We start from the raw sequence: 16,941 nt of genomic DNA on the forward strand, positions 1-16,941 counted from the left end.
CTTATCAATCATGTTGTTAGACAACAATGAACCTGCGAATTATGAAGAAGCAATGGTGGGCCCAGATTCCAACAAATGGCTAGAAGCCATGAAATCCGAGATAGGATCCATGTATGAGAACAAAGTGTGGACTTTGGAGATACTACCTGAAGGCCGCAAGGCTATTCAAAACAAATGGATCTTTAAGAAGAAGACGGACGCTGACGGTAATGTGACCGTTTATAAAGCTCGACTTGTGGCAAAGGGTTTTTCACAAGTTCCAGGAGTTGACTACGATGAGACCTTCTCACCCGTAGCGATGCTTAAGTCCGTCAGAATCATGTTAGCAATAGCTGCATTTTTCGATTATGAAATCTGGCAGATGGATGTCAAAACGGCGTTCCTTAACGGTTTCCTTAAGGAAGAGTTGTATATGATGCAACCCGAAGGTTTTGTCGATCCTAAAAATGCTGACAAGGTGTGCAAGCTCCAGCGATCCATTTATGGACTGGTGCAAGCATCTCGGAGTTGGAACAAACGCTTTGATGAGGTGATCAAAGCATTTGGGTTTATACAAGTGGTTGGAGAATCTTGTATTTACAAGAAAGTGAGTGGGAGCTCTGTGGCGTTTCTAATATTATATGTGGATGACATATTACTGATTGGAAACAACGTAGAGCTTTTGGAGAGCATAAAAGGTTACTTGAATAAAAGTTTCTCTATGAAGGACCTAGGAGAAGCTGCTTACATTCTAGGCATTAAGATCTATAGGGATAGATCAAAACGCCTGATAGGACTTTCACAAAGCACTTACTTGATAAAGTTTTGAAGAGGTTCAAAATGGAACAGTCCAAGAAAGGGTTCTTGCTAGTTTTACAAGGTACGAGATTGAGTAAGACTCAGTGCGCAGCAACTGATGAAGATAGAGAGCATATGCGCTCCGTCCCCTATGCTTCAGCCATAGGCTCTATCATGTATGCAATGCTGTGCACTAGACCGGATGTTAGCCTGGCCATAAGTATGGCAGGCAGGTTCCAGAGTAATCCAGGAGTGGATCATTGGACAGCGGTCAAGAATATCCTGAAGTACCTGAAAAGGACTAAGGAGATGTTTCTCGTGTATGGAGGTGATGAAGAGCTCGCCGTAAAGGGTTACATTGATGCAAGCTTTGACACAGATCCGGACGACTCTAAGTCGCAAACCGGATACGTATTTATTCTTAATGGGGGTGCAGTAAGCTGGTGCAGTTCCAAGCAAAGCGTCGTAGCAGATTCTACATGTGAAGCAGAGTACATGGCTGCCTCGGAGGCGGCTAAGGAGGGTGTCTGGATGAAGTAGTTCATGACGGATCTTGGAGTGGTGCCAAGTGCACTGGATCCAATAACCTTGTTCTGTGACAACACTGGTGCCATTGCCTTAGCAAAGGAACCAAGGTTTCACAAGAAGACCAGACACATCAAACGACGCTTCAACCTCATCCGCGACTACGTCGAGGAGGAGGACGTAAATATATGCAAAGTGCACACGGATCTGAATGTAGCAGACCCGCTGACTAAACCTCTTCCACGGCCAAAACATGATCGACACCAGAACTGTATGGGTGTTAGATTTATTACAATGTAATTCACATGGTGATGTGAGGGCTAGATTATTGACTCTAATGCAAGTGGGAGACTGTTGGAATTATGCCCTAGAGGCAATAATAAATGTATAGTTATTATTATAATTCCTGTATCAAGATAATAGTTTATTATCCATGATATAATTGTATTGAATAAAGACTCATTTACATGTGTGGATACATAGACAAAATACCGTCCCTAGCATGCCTCTAGTTGGCTAGCCAGTTGATCGATGATAGTCAGTGTCTTCTGATTATGAACAAGGTGTTGTTGCTTGATAACTGGATCACGTCATTGGGAGAATCACGTGATGGACTAGACCCAAACTAATAGACGTAGCATGTTGATCGTGTCATTTTGTTGCTACTGTTTTCTGCGTGTCAAGTATTTATTCCTATGACCATGAGATCATATAACTCACTGACACCGGAGGAATGCTTTGTGTGTATCAAACGTCGCAACGTAACTGGGTGACTATAAAGATGCTCTACAGGTATCTCCGAAGGTGTTAGTTGAGTTAGTATGGATCAAGACTGGGATTAGTCACTCCGTGTGACGGAGAGGTATCTGGGGGCCCACTCGGTAATAAAACATCACACACAAGCCTTGCAAGCAATGTAACTTAGTGTAAGTTGCGGGATCTTGTATTACGGAACGAGTAAAGAGACTTGCCGGTAAACGAGATTGAAATAGGTATGCGGATACTGACGATCGAATCTCGGGCAAGTAACATACCGAAGGACAAAGGGAATGACATACGGGATTATACGAATCCTTGGCACTGAGGTTCAAACGATAATATCATCGTAGAATATGTAGGATCCAATATGGGCATCCAGGTCCCGCTATTGGATATTGACCAAGGAGTCTCTCGGGTCATGTCTACATAGTTCTCGAACCCGCAGGGTCTGCACACTTAAGGTTCGACGTTGTTTTATGCGTATTTGAGTTATATGGTTGGTTACCGAATGTTGTTCGGAGTCCCGGATGAGATCACGGACGTCACGAGGGTTTCCGGAATGGTCCGGAAACGAAGATTGATATATAGGATGACCTCATTTGATTACCGGAAGGTTTTCGAAGTTACCGGGAATGTACCGGGAATGACGAATGGGTTCCGGGAGTTCACCGGGGGGGGGGGCAACCCACCCCGGGGAAGCCCATAGGCTTTGGGGAGACACACCAGCCCTTAGTGGGCTGGTGGGACAGCCCCATGGAGGCCTATGCGCCAAGAAAAGAAAATCAAAGGAAAAGAAAAAAAAAGAGGGAAGAAGTGGGAAGGGAGGGGGACTCCTCCCACCAAACCAAGTCCAACTCGGTTTGGGGGGGAGTCCTCCCCCCTTGGCTCGGCCGACCCCTTGGGAGTCCCTTGGACCCCAAGGCAATATCCCCCTCCCTCCTCCTATGTATATGGGGCTTTTAGGGCAGATTTGAGACGACTTTCTCAAGGCTGGCCGACCACATACCTCCATAGTTTTTCCTCTAGATCGTGTTTCTGCGGAGCTCGGGCGGAGCCCTGCTGAGACAAGATCATCACCAACGTCCGGAGCGCCGTCACGCTGCCGGAGAACTCTTCTACCTCTCCGTCTCTCTTGCTGGATCAAGAAGGCCGAGATCATCGTCGAGCTGTACGTGTGCTGAACGCGGAGGCGCCGTCCGTTCGGTACTAGATCGTGGGACTGATCGCGGGATTGTTCGCGGGGCGGATCGAGGGACGTGAGGACGTTCCACTACATCAACCGCGTTCTCTAACACTTCTGCTGTACGATCTACAAGGGTACGTAGATCACTCATCCCCTCTCGTAGATGGACATCACCATGATAGGTCTTCGTGCGCGTAGGAAATTTTTTGTTTCCCATGCGACGTTCCCCAACACAATTTTCAACTAAATTTTCTCTAGGAACATATAAAAAACAGTAGAGCTATAGCGCAAGCTACATCGTAATTCGCAAAGACTATTATACTATGTTCATGACAATTAGTTCAATTAATCATATTACTTAAGAACTCCCACTCAAAAAGTACATCTCTCTAGTCATTTGAGTGGTTCATGATCCACTTACACTAGCTCAAGTCCGATCATCACGTGAGTTGAGTATAGTTTCAGTGGTAAGCATCCCTATGCTAATCATATCAACTATATGATTCATGATCGACCTTTCGGTCTCATGTGTTCCGAGGCCATGTCTGCACATGCTAGGCTCGTCAAGCTTAACCCGAGTGTTCCGCGTGCGCAACTGTTTTGCACCCGTTGTATGTGAACGTTGAGTCTATCACACCCGATCATCACGTGGTGTCTCAAAACGACGAACTGTAGCAACGGTGCACAGTCGGGGAGAACACAATTTCGTCTTGAAATTTTAGTGAGAGATCACCTCATAATGCTACCGTCGTTCTAAGCAAAATAAGGTGCATAAAAGGATTAACATCACATGCAATTCATAAGTGACATGATATGGCCATCATCACGTGCTTCTTGATCTCCATCACCAAAGCACCGGCACGATCTTCTTGCCACCGGCTCCACACCATGATCATCCATCAACGTGTTTCCATCGGGGTTGTCGTGCTACTTATGCTATTACTACTAAAGCTACATCCTAGCAAAATAGTAAACGCATCTGCAAGCACATATGTTAGTATAAAGACAACCCTATGGCTCCTGTTGGTTGCCGTACCATCGACGTGCAAGTCGATATTTCTATTACAACATGATCATCTCTTACATCCAATATATCACATCACATCGTTGGCCATATCACATCACAATCATACCCTGCAAAAACAAGTTAGACGTCCTCTAATTTTGTTGTTGCATGTTTTACGTGGTGACCAAGGGTATCTAGTAGGATCGCATCTTACTTACGCAAACACCACAACGGAGATATATGAGTTGCTATTTAACCTCATCCAAGGACCTCCTCGGTCAAATCCGATTCAACTAAAGTTGGAGAAACCGTCACTTGCCAGTCATCTTTGAGCAAAGGGGGTTACTCGTAACGATGAAGCCAGTCTCTCGTAAGCGTACGAGTAATGTCGGTCCAAGCCGCTTCAATCCAACAATACCGCGGAATCAAGAAAAGACTAAGGAGGGCAGCAAAACGCACATCACCGCCCACAAAACCTTTTGTGTTCTACTCGAGAAGACATCTACGCATGAACCTAGCTCATGATGCCACTGTTGGGGAACATCGTATGGGAAACAAAAAATTTCCTACGCGCACGAAGACCTATCATGGTGATGTCCATCTATGAGAGGGGATGAGTGATCTACGTACCCTTGTAGATCGTACAGCAGAAGCGTTTAGAGAACGCGGTTGATGTAGTGGAACGTCCTCACGTCCCTCGATCCGCCCCGCGAACAATCCCACGATCTAGTACCGAACAGACGGCACCTCCGCGTTCAGCACACGTACAACTCGACGATGATCTCGGCCTTCTTGATCCAGCAAGAGAGACGGAGAGGTAGAAGAGTTCTCCGGCAGCGTGACGGTGCTCCGGAGGTTGGTGATGATCTTGTCTCAGCAGGGCTCCGCCCGAGCTCCGCAGAAACGCGATCTAGAGGAAAAACTATGGAGGTATGTGGTCGGACAGCCGTGAGAAAGTCGTCTCAAATCAGCCCTAATTGCTCCATATATATAGGAGGAGGGAGGGGGACCTTGCCTTGGGGTCCAAGGGACCCTCAAGGGGTCGGCCGAGCCAAGGGGGGGAGGACTCCCCCCCCCCCAAACCGAGTTGGACTTGGTTTGGTGGGAGGAGTCCCCCTCCCTTCCCACTTCCTCCCTCTTTTTTTTTCCTTTTCCTTTGATTTATTATTCTTGGCGCATAGGCCCCCTTGGGGCTGTCCCACCAGCCCACTAAGGGCTGGCGTGTCTCCCCAAAGCCTATGGGCTTCCCCGGGGTGGGTTGCCCCCCCGGTGAACTCCCGGAACCCATTCGTCATTCCCGGTACATTCCCGGTAACTCTGAAAACCTTCCGGTAATCAAATGAGGTCATCCTATATATCAATCTTTGTTTCCGGACCATTCCGGAAACCCTCGTGACGTCCGTGATCTCATCCGGGACTCTGAACAACATTCGGTAACCAACCATATAACTCAAAGACGCATAAAACAACGTCGAACCTTAAGTGTGCAGACCCTGCGGGTTCGAGAACTATGTAGACATGACCCGAGAGACTCCTCGGTCAATATCCAATAGCGGGACCTGGATGCCCATATTGGATCCTACATATTCTACGAAGATCTTATCGTTTGAACCTCAGTGCCAAGGATTCGTATAATCCCGTATGTCATTCCCTTTGTCCTTCGGTATGTTACTTGCCCGAGATTCGATCGTCAGTATCCGCATACCTATTTCAATCTCGTTTACCGACAAGTCTCTTTACTCGTTCCGTAATACAAGATCCCGCAACTTACACTAAGTTACATTGCTTGCAAGGCTTATGTGTGATGTTGTATTACCGAGTGGGCCCCGAGATACCTCTCCGTCATACGAAGTGACAAATCCCAGTCTTGATCCATACTAACTCAACTAACACCTTCGGAGAAACCTGTAGAGCATCTTTATAGTCACCCAGTTACGTTGCGACGTTTGATACACACAAAGCATTCCTCCGGTGCCAGTGAGTTATATGATCTCATGGTCATAGGAATAAATACTTGACACGCAGAAAACAGTAGCAACAAAATGACACGATCAACATGCTACGTCTATTAGTTTGGGTCTAGTCCATCACATGATTCTCCTAATGATGTGATCCCGTTATCAAGTGACAACACTTGCCTATGGCCAGGAAACCTTGACCATCTTTGATCAACGAGCCAGTCAACTAGAGGCTTACTAGGGACAGTGTTTTGTCTATGTATCCACACAAGTATTGTGTTTCCAATCAATACAATTATAGCATGGATAATAAACGATTATCATGAACAAAGAAATATAATAATAAATAATTTATTATTGCCTTTAGGGCATATTTCCAAGATTAGATTGACGAACGGGAGCTAGTTACATATCTCTCCGTGTTATAGCTATTACATGATGAATCACATCCGGCATAATCATCCATCACCGATCCAATGCCTACGAGTCTTTTACTACTGGTCCTTGCAATGTTACTTTGCTGCTACTGCTGTCGCTACTATTGTTACTTGCTGATGCTGTCACTACTGCTGTTACTTGTTACTTTTTTGTTACCTGTTGCAAGACTATTTTCTGGCGCCATTGATACAACAAGTCAGGAATAGCCTGCCGTCAACAGACCTTTTTCTCGCACCGTTGCTATCATACCACTTTGCTACTGATACTTTGCTTGGAGATACTAATCTTTCAGGTGTGGTTGAATTGACAACTCAGCTGCTAATACTTGAGAATATTCTATCTCTTCCCCTTGAGACGAATCAATAAATTTGGGTTGAATACTCTACCCTCCAAAACTGTTGCGATCTCCTACACTTGTGGGTTATCAGGCGCTAGGAAGGCACCGTCAAGGGCCTCAAGGAGCAACTCCCTGCTGAGATGCATCTCGATGCCACCCGAGGACCTCGCGGGGCACACAAGTCAAGGGCAACCAGGTGTGGCTGTACGACCCCGCCCCCTCACGTGGGTGACGTGAGCCACGCTGTGTGGCACCAGGGTCGGTGCCAACAGGCACGGACGAACAAGCATCCCGCTTTGGTGTTAAGGGTGCCAAGCCAGCCGTGGGTTGCCCAAGTCACCCCCAAAGGTTTCCTGATCGGTGCAAGAGGACTAAGGTCGTGGTCTTTCCCAAATGGAGGTCACCCCGAGCCCACCAGCACGTTATGGAGAAGGTCTTTTTGCACGCAAAGACCACCTTGTTGAGTGCAAGCCGCAGTCCTGACCCCTTTCAAATTGGCCACTATGACAACCCTTCCCGCCAATGTTTTTCGATAGGAAGAGGACCATTGCCGGTATAAAAGAGAGGCCCGACCTCTATAGTAGTGGAGAATCATTGAACCCCCCTCGTCTTCGTTAGGGAAAGAACCCACCTTTGTACTCGTCTTCCACCTCAAGCAATCCCAAAACAAGCAAGAGTAGGGTTTTACACCATAAGGTGGCCCGAACCTGGGTAAACTGTCGTAAGTTCTAGTTCGCCTCCCTTATCTCGTGCCGCGTGAGAGTCGCCATGAAGTTGATAGGTAGAACAGGGTAGGAGAGCGAGCGCACCCCGGCGTTCGAACCGTCTCTTGGGTGTGCGGAGCCCCGATTCCGACATTTGGCGCGCCAGGTAAGGGTGCGCAGCAGCTCTTCCACTCTAGTTTCAACTCCAGCTTCACCGAGCCCGTGGCCGACACTCGCCGCACGCGCCCTGAGTTCTCGGGGTTAGGCGGCCTTTACCGCCCCACCAGCATCGTGGCCACCACCGTCGTCGCCCGTGCCACCCATGAGCTGCAGGGCTTCCCGCAACCTTGTGTGCTGCAAGGCGTCTGCTTTGACGCGCCCCCCGTGACATCTTCCCCAGCTTGTGTCCATGTGGGAGATCTTAACGGGCAAGATGTGCTGCTCATGGCGGGCGAACTGCTTCGCCACCGCCCTACGAACGGAGGGTGCGACGCTTGGGTGGACCACATTATTGAGCTCGTCACTGTTTCCAGGAGGGCTTTGGCACCCTATGTCCCGCTTCGGCACCCGGCGTTAGAGGTAGGGGGCTCAGCTAGTGAGCCGCCTCCATTGCCACGCGCTGACCCGCTCGGTGCCAGCTTGGGGGGCCGAGCAAGGTGCACCTGGTGCCGTACTCCTGCCTCTCCGGGTCGCGGTAACCAACTTTTGGGCCACCGCCGGGCTCATGTGGAAGCGCACCGAGAGAGCCAACGAGATGTTTTGCACTTACCACAAGGCACGCAGTCATAACACGGAGGACTTTCGGGTTATCGGGTCTTCCCCCAGCAAGCGTGCCATCCGGCACCGGGCACGCGTCCGTGCCGAGAGGACGGGGGGTGTCACGGTTGGTGCTGGCACCACGTGTTTCGCGGTCCAGCCGACGCTCGCCTCCCTCCGGCATAGGAGGCCACTCCCAGTGCCTGCATAGGGTCGTACTCGGGGGCTCCAGCTTGCAAGCCACCTCGCTTAGTTGGGATGACGAGTGGGCGCTCGAGAACCATGTGGTGGCGTGCTCCGACGCGTGCCCCCATGAGTCGAAAACATGACTCCAGGTGCCAGGGACACATGAGTTCGCTGCTCAAGAGAATGGCAAGATGCAAGAGATGCGGGTCATGCATGCCTCGCGAGGTGTCGGGATTCCACGGGCCCTTGAGGCCTCAGGAGTCGGCCGTCACCCCACCCGCGGGGGTAGAACTCTGCGACATGCATCGCCAAGCGGGCTGATGCTCTCGCAGCAGCATGTCCGCTAGGTAACTTCTTGAGTAGTTTGAATCAAGCAATTCCTAGTATTTTGTATCGCCCCAAGTGGATGTTTCCTGAATATGTAATGAATTTGGTTAACCTTCACTTGAGATGGTGTAGTTTGACTGAACTTTAAGCTCTCGTGCTCCGTCGCTCCCGGGGGCTGACGCTCCCCTGCAACCGCCTAGGGATGGATCAACGATGAGGGGTTAGACACGGTGTTAATGCAGGGCTTGTCCTCACAGCGTTGAGAAATAGAAGTGATGGATCTCTGGTTCGCGGGCTGGCCACCCATGCTAGCCATCTCGCCAAGGTCCTTAGTGTCGCGCCATCTCGACAAAGTCGTCGTGAATAGATGAAAGGGACACGACTCATCTCGCGTTGCTGCTCGACGGGCGCCGTGCCGCCTCACGTGGCGACTCTCCTGATGAAATGCTCTTAGGACTATGTTGGGTGTGAACGAAACTCATGTTTGGGTCGTAGGGGCACGCAACGGCACTCCTGGCGGTACGCGTGGTGTTGGGGATATTACCTATGGGTGACCCGCCCCTAGTGGACCGGGTCACCAAAGGGGCGACTCACCATTAGCTGCGCGTCCTATAGTCCAGATGCTGATGGCTGTTCGAGAGGTCGTGTGGATGGTGGATTACCAAGAAAGCTCCTGGTCGTGGGGAACACGGCGACTTAAATATAAGGAAAGTCACAAAGAGTAGAAGGTCAGGACTTTGTAAACCCTAGGGCCTGGACCTGTATATAAAGGCGAGTCCCAGGGAGAGGTCAGGCGGGTTAGAGAGAATCGAGAGCTAGGTCAGGCGAGTTACACCCTCCTTGTAATCGAAACCACCATTAATCCATACATAGCAGGACGTAGGCTTTTACCTCCTCACGAGGGGCCGAACCTGGGTAAATCTGAGTCTCGCTTTCTCTCACCCCCTTCGAGTCGCCACCAAGGTGCGATGGCTCCATCTCTAAGTACTTTCACAAGGACATCTGCCGTGACAAAACCACGACACGGGGTGTGAACGACACTCATGCTTGGGCCTAAAAAGCGCTCCTGAAGACCTCATTGTTAATGGACCCGGTGCCTCATCTTCCCCGCGTTGTTTGCTAGCTGCAGCGACGCACCGTGCAAGCCCGAGCTCTGGCCGCCGCTCAGCTTGCTGCCGCCGTTGCTTCAGTCACTTCTCGACCTCCCGCATGCCTCGCGTGGATGCACACGAGTGCGAGCTGCCCATAGGAACAAGCAACACGTCCACTCAACCCCTCTAGCATCGTTCCGAGCAACTCCAGCACGCCTCCACCATGGAATATGGTCGCCGTCGGCGGTGCTCACATGCGCTGCAATTAGAGCTTAATCCTGACGATAACAACCCTCCCATAGCCAATGACCAATGGGCCCCACTACTAATTATTTTAATTAATGAGTTAATAAAACCATGTTATTTAACTCTGACATTAACCTGTGGACCCCACACGCCATGTTTGACCTTGACCGGTGTGTTGACATTCTCACGCAATGCTCATGCATTTCTGACGCACTAAATGATTTTCTCGATTTAAAAATAATACGGAAATCCTATAGAATGGTTAAAACTTCTAAAAATCATAGAAAATAATACGTAATTTGGATGAAAGTAAATTACGTATGAAAAATTGTCATGAAAATCCAATTAATCTGTTTATGGCATTTTCATGCATGTTATAACAATCGATGGCATCTTTTTAGGATATTCAGTTAAATGACACTTAAATATCACATATGGAGTTTGATTTTGAACCTTTGGTTCAAACCAACATCATTAATGTTGTTTCTAGATGCATTAGCTCAGTCAGCATCATATTGCCATGTCATGATTATGCACCATAGTGTTGCATTTCCGGGAAGTAAATCTTGTTCTTTTTCTGTTTGCCGATGTTGTTCCCTCTTGGTAGACGATGGTTCTAACATTGTGATCATGGACACCAATGAAGACTCATTGCTATCTTCGAAACTATCACACAAGCAACCCATTTGAGCATTCCGATACAATCCCACTCTATCGATCCTGCTCTCTTTTACTGCATTAGGACAACAACCATTACATGTTTTGGTAGTTGAACTCATTCCTGTGCATGATCTATTTTGGTAGTTGAAGCTAGTTTTATTGTGCAGTGAGGACTTTGAAGATGAGGAACTTGAAGACTTCTTCTTTTTCTCTGAGTCATCAGAACGGTGATCCTTGTACTCTTCTTCTTTGATTCCTTCACCCAATGAGGACAATCAGCAATGTAGTGACCACATTTCTTGCATTTATGGCAGGTTCTCTTCTTGAAGGTTGTGATTTCCTTATATCTCTTCTTGAAGACTTTCCAATTTGGCCACGTCTTGAGAACTTCTGGAATTTTTTCACGAGCATAGAAATTTCCCGACCAAGTCCTTCAGGATCACCAAGACTGCAATCAGAGTCTTCTTCTTCAGATGAGGAAACAACCTTTGCCTTTAGCTCACGAGGTCTTGTATAGCTTGGTCCATAAAGATATCTATTCTCTTCTTGCTGGAATACATGAGCATCGAGTCTCTCAGGAATATCAGCAAGATCAAGTAGCTTGTAGTCTCTTCGTTCTTGAATCATCAATACGAGTGTGTCGAATGAAGGATCAAGAGATGGTAGCAGTTTCTTCACAACTTCATGGTCAATGATGTCTCTAGCTCCAAGAGCCCGAAGCTCATTGGAGATGTCAGTGAGGCAATCAAAGGTGTCTTGACAGTTTTCATTATGAAGTCTCTTGAAGCTGAAGAGATTGTGAAGAACATCAACACGGGAGTCACATTGTGTGGACACTCCTTCGTTGACTTTGGATAGTCTTTCCCAGATAAGCTTCGCGGAAGCCAATGCACTCACGCTGATGTGCTCACCTTTGCTCCGCATGGCCACAGATGATATTCTTGGCTTGAGAGTGGAGTTGCTCGAGTCTCTTCACATCAGCGGCAGTGATAGTTGAAGTGACAGAGGGAACACCATTTTTCACAATGTACTAGAGATCGTGGTCAGTTGCTTCAAGCTGCATGCGCATCTTGTTCTTCCAGAAGGGGAAATCCTTTCCTTCAAAGGTAGGACAACCCGTAGTAACCTTGATCATACCTGCGGTCGAAATAACTAAAATTCCAGGTGATTAAACCAAAATCACACGGAACAATGGAGTACCTTGATCTGATACCAATTGAAAGTGCGTTATATCGACTAGAGGGGGCTGAATAGGTGATTTTTATAAATTCATCACTGAGGAAATTCCAAGTGAGGGAAAGTCCTCAATCATGAACTGAGTGCAGCGGAATAAGTATGTAGTGTTCAGTTAGCACATGTCGCTTTGACAGGATAAGCAGGTGATGAATAACTTGAAGGAAGAATTTGAGGTGAGGAATTCAGAGAAAGTCTTCAGTGCAATTCTTCAAACAGGAGAGAACAAAGTCATCAACATGCAATTGAGGAAATGAAAAGAGTTGAAGAAATAGAACCCATAGCTCGATGAAGACTATGGTTTGATGACCCAGTTCCAACTGATGTGACAGTCGTACATCTGGTTTGGAGCGGCTTAGTATTCAAACCAAAGGACACAGAGTCCCTACCGTATTTTCCTTGAGCTAAGGACACACAGTCCTCGCCCAACACTCGTGGTAAGTCTTCGGGGTGGACTTCCAAACCCTCACAAACTCAGTCAGTCAGTGATCCACAATTTACTACTCGATTCTCTAGACCATTAACGCCTAACCGTCTGGAGGATGCATAGTCCTCAAAGGTAACAAGTGTCGGTTCCACACAGGAACAATCTCTTCATTGATGCTCAATAACTTTGGGTTTTGGTTTTGGTTTCGGAGTTTGGGGTTTTTCCTCACTTGATGATTTTCTCTCAAAGTCCTTGAGGATTGGGTTGCTCTAAATGACAAGTGTCAGTTTCTCTCCGAGCAGCCAACCAAATAGTGGTTGTAGGGGGTGGCTATTTATAGCCGGGGAACATCCCGACATGATTTGACATTGATGCCCCCAATGATATGACCGTTGAGTGGATAAGATTGGGGACATGTGGCGTGCGGGCCGACAACGGTCGGATCTTTCAACTATGAAAGTCCTCATGTCTCTCATGTTCCTCATAGATAGGTAGTTCGCACTGGCGAAATCCTAACTCCTCAGTTAGTGCAATTTCTTCAGCAACTAGGAGAAGTTCGTCTTTGTCACTGAATAATTTCACTAATCTGTGAGAGATTTTTAAAGGCTTCACTTGATGTATTTGGTATTATAGGCTTTGAGTTGAGCATCATGAGGAAATCTTTCCTTAGTATTACCTCGACCCCCTTTAACACTACGGTGTTCATATGACTGAAGAAAGAAGAAAATGAAACATAAAGAGTAAATCTTGAAGCTTCAAAGTCTTCACAGTATTTTCTTTGGGATACACCAAATTCCTCATAGTCAAAGTCTTCATGAGGAATAGCAATTTCTTCGCGATCAAAGTCTTCAAGGAATGGCCAAAGTCTTCACCCAAAGACATACATTTATAGGGATCGATATTCTTCGAATAACTCAAACTCCTCAATGACTTATAGGGCTTGTGTGCACTAACAAACATATTTGTCTCTGAACCTATAAGTCTTCAATCCACGAAAATCACTAAGGGGCACTAGATGCACTTACAGGTGGTGCAGATCGAGGCACATATATCACGTCAAATATATCTGATCATGATTCATTATTGTTGACAATTATCTTTATGATAAGTGTGTTTGGAGGCGAAACATTAAGCCCCTATCTTTCTATGTGTTTTATTAGCAATCATAGAAGACTATATGATAATTGAGTATGTGAGGCTCTTACTTAGACTTTGCTTAAAATAAGATGCATTGAATTTTTTTCATGACTAAGAACATAGGTTGTTAAGTTTCAAGAAAAAGCATTATTTGAACCTTGACAAGTGAATTGATTTCTACCTTATCTTGATGAGTTTTGTGAGAAAATAGTTGCTATTTCTAATGCTAGAAAATCTGATTCGATTTATCAATTATCAAACTTATATATTATGATAGCATTCACACTTCATAAGTTGCTTCTTTTATCATTTACCTACTCGAGGACGAGTAGGAATTAAGCTTGGGGATGCTCATACATCTCCAACTATCGATTATTTATGAAGTATTCATGCCATATTACCCATGTTTAAAATATTTTTATATGGTTTTAATGCACGTTATATAATTTATTTAGAACTAACTCGAACTGACGTTGTTTTCAACAGAATTATTGTGGCATTCTCATTTCTGCATAAAATAAAGTTCTCAGTATCGCCGAAACTTGTTGACAATTTTGTGTGGAGAAAATAAGAAATATTGGAGCAAAGAACCACCAGAGGGGGGGAACCTGTTGGTGCCAAGCCAACAGGGCGCACCCACCCCCTTGGGCACGTCGTGATGGCTTGGGACCACCTTGTGGATCAGTTTGACGTGATTCCAACACTGAAAATCCTATGTATTGGGAGACCCCCATAAGTTAACGTAGAACTTCCTTTCCGCCGTCGCAACCCTTTGTACCAAAGAAAACTCATGTAGAGCCCTGTTCGGAACCTTGCGAGAGGGGGAAATCGTCACCGGAGGCCATCTTCATTATGTCGGTAGTGTCGATGATGTCGAGGGAGTAGTCCACCCTCGGGGCTAAGGGTATGTACTAGTAGTTATGTGTTTGGTCTCTCTCTCTAGTTCTTGAGATGCCACGATCTTGATGTATCATGGGCTTTGGTAATATAGTTGGATCATATGGTGTTTGTCCCTTGCTATCTTGATGTGATGAATTAAATATTTCCCTTTGAGATTTTGTTATGTTGGATTGAATATTGGATTTGAGATCACTTGATGTATGTGGATACCTGTGGAGACAATGGGTTTTCTATTTAATAACTTGATATATGTCTACTCAACTTGCGGATTCCCATGGTGACAATGGGGTAATCTGTGCATATTGCTTGATAGAAATTCTTGTCCTACTTTCTCTAGTAGAAATCTGGGGGGTACTCTTTGAAGTTCTTTGTGTTGGACTGAATATGATAAATCTTAAATTGTTTGATGCATGTCAAACAATTAACCCACACATACTTGAGGTGACATTGGAGTATCTAGGTGACATTAGGATTGATAGATATGTTTTATATGTGTTATTTGAGTACGAACTCTTGGTCTGTTTGTGACACTTATAGAAGTAGCTCAGTAGATTGATCGAAAATAATAGCATTGAGGTGGTTTTACTACATACAACAATTTCATCTTATGTACTTCCATAGATAGGAATTTTCGACTGATTCTTTGTTGCATGTTAAGGGATGATCATATGATGCTATTATGTTAGCATTGTTGATAGATTGCACTAGTGAAAGTATGAACCCTAGGCCTTATTTCCAAGCATTACAATACCATTTATGCTCACTTATGTTACTTGCTACCTTGTTATTTTTACGTATTTTCAAATTACAAAAACGTATATCTACTATCCATATTGACTTGTATAACCATATCTTCGCCGAACTAGTGCACCTATACAATTTCCCATTGTATTGGATTTGTTGGGGACACAAGAGATTTCTTGTATTTGATTGCGGGGTTGTTTGAGAGAGGCCATATTCATCCTACACCTCCCATGGATTGATAAACCTTAGGTCATCCACTTGAGGGAAAATTGCTACTGTTCTACCAACCTCTGCGCTTGGAGGCCCGCTACGTCAACAAAAGTCCTTCCCCGGAAGTGGTGCCAGAGATCCTTCTGTCGTCTCTTGAGCTTGCGTTGGGTTTTCCCTTAAAGAGGAAAGGGTGATGCAGCACAAGAGCAGTAAGTATTTCCCTCAATTTGAGAACCAAGGTATCAATCCAGTAGGAGAATCTCGTCAAGTCCAGAGTACCTGCACAAACACAAAAGAGCTTGCACCCAAAGCTGTAAAGGGGTTGTCAATCCCTTCAAGATTGTTTGCAAAGTGAGATCTGAAGGCGGAAAGTGCAACGAAATAAAAAGTGCAAGGCTGAAAATATGGTGTGGAGTAGACCCTGGGGGCCACAATGTTCACTAGAGGCTTCTCTCAAAATAGCAAGTATTACGGTGGGTGAACAAATTACTATCGAGCAATTGATAGAACCGTGCAAAGTCATGATGGTATCTAAGGCAATAATCATACATATATGCATCACGTCCTAGACAAGTAGACCGATACTTTCTGCAGCTACTACTCTTACTCCACACATCGACTGCTATCCAGCATGCATCTAGTGTATTGAGTTCATGAAGAACAGAGTAACGCCTTAAGCAAGATGACATGATGTAGAGGGATAATCTCAAACCAATGATGAAAACCCCATCTTTGTACCCTTGATGGCAACAACACGATGCGTGCCTTGCTACCCCTTCTGTCACTGGGTGAGGTCACCGCATGGTATGAACCCAAAACCAAGCACTTCTCCCATTGCAAGAATCATAGATCTAGTTGGCCACACAAAACCCACAACTCAAAGAGAATTACAAGGATATGAAATCATGCACAAAAGAGATCAGAAGAAACTCAAATAAGATTCATAGATAATCTGATCATAAATCCACAATTCATCGGATCTCGACAAACTCACCGCAAAAGAAGATTACATCGGATAGATCTCCATGAAGATCATGGAGAACTTTGTATTGAAGATCCAAGAGAGAGAAGAAGCCATCTAGTTACTAGCTATGGACCTGTAGGTCTATGGTGAACTACTCACGCATCATCGGAGAGGTCATGGTGTTCATGAAGAAGCCCTCCTTATCCGAATCCCCCCTCCGGGAGGGCACCAGAACGTGCCCCAGATGGGATCTTGCGGATACGGAAGCTTGCGGCGGCGGAAAAGTACTTTTGATGACCTCTTGATTTTTTGTGGAATTTTTGGGGTTATATAGGCGCAAAACCTAGGGCAAAGGAGGTCCAGGGGGCCCTCA

The sequence above is a fragment of the Hordeum vulgare genome, chromosome 2H, assembly GCF_904849725.1.
Source record: "Hordeum vulgare subsp. vulgare chromosome 2H, MorexV3_pseudomolecules_assembly, whole genome shotgun sequence".
Taxonomy (NCBI): Eukaryota; Viridiplantae; Streptophyta; class Magnoliopsida; order Poales; family Poaceae; genus Hordeum; species Hordeum vulgare.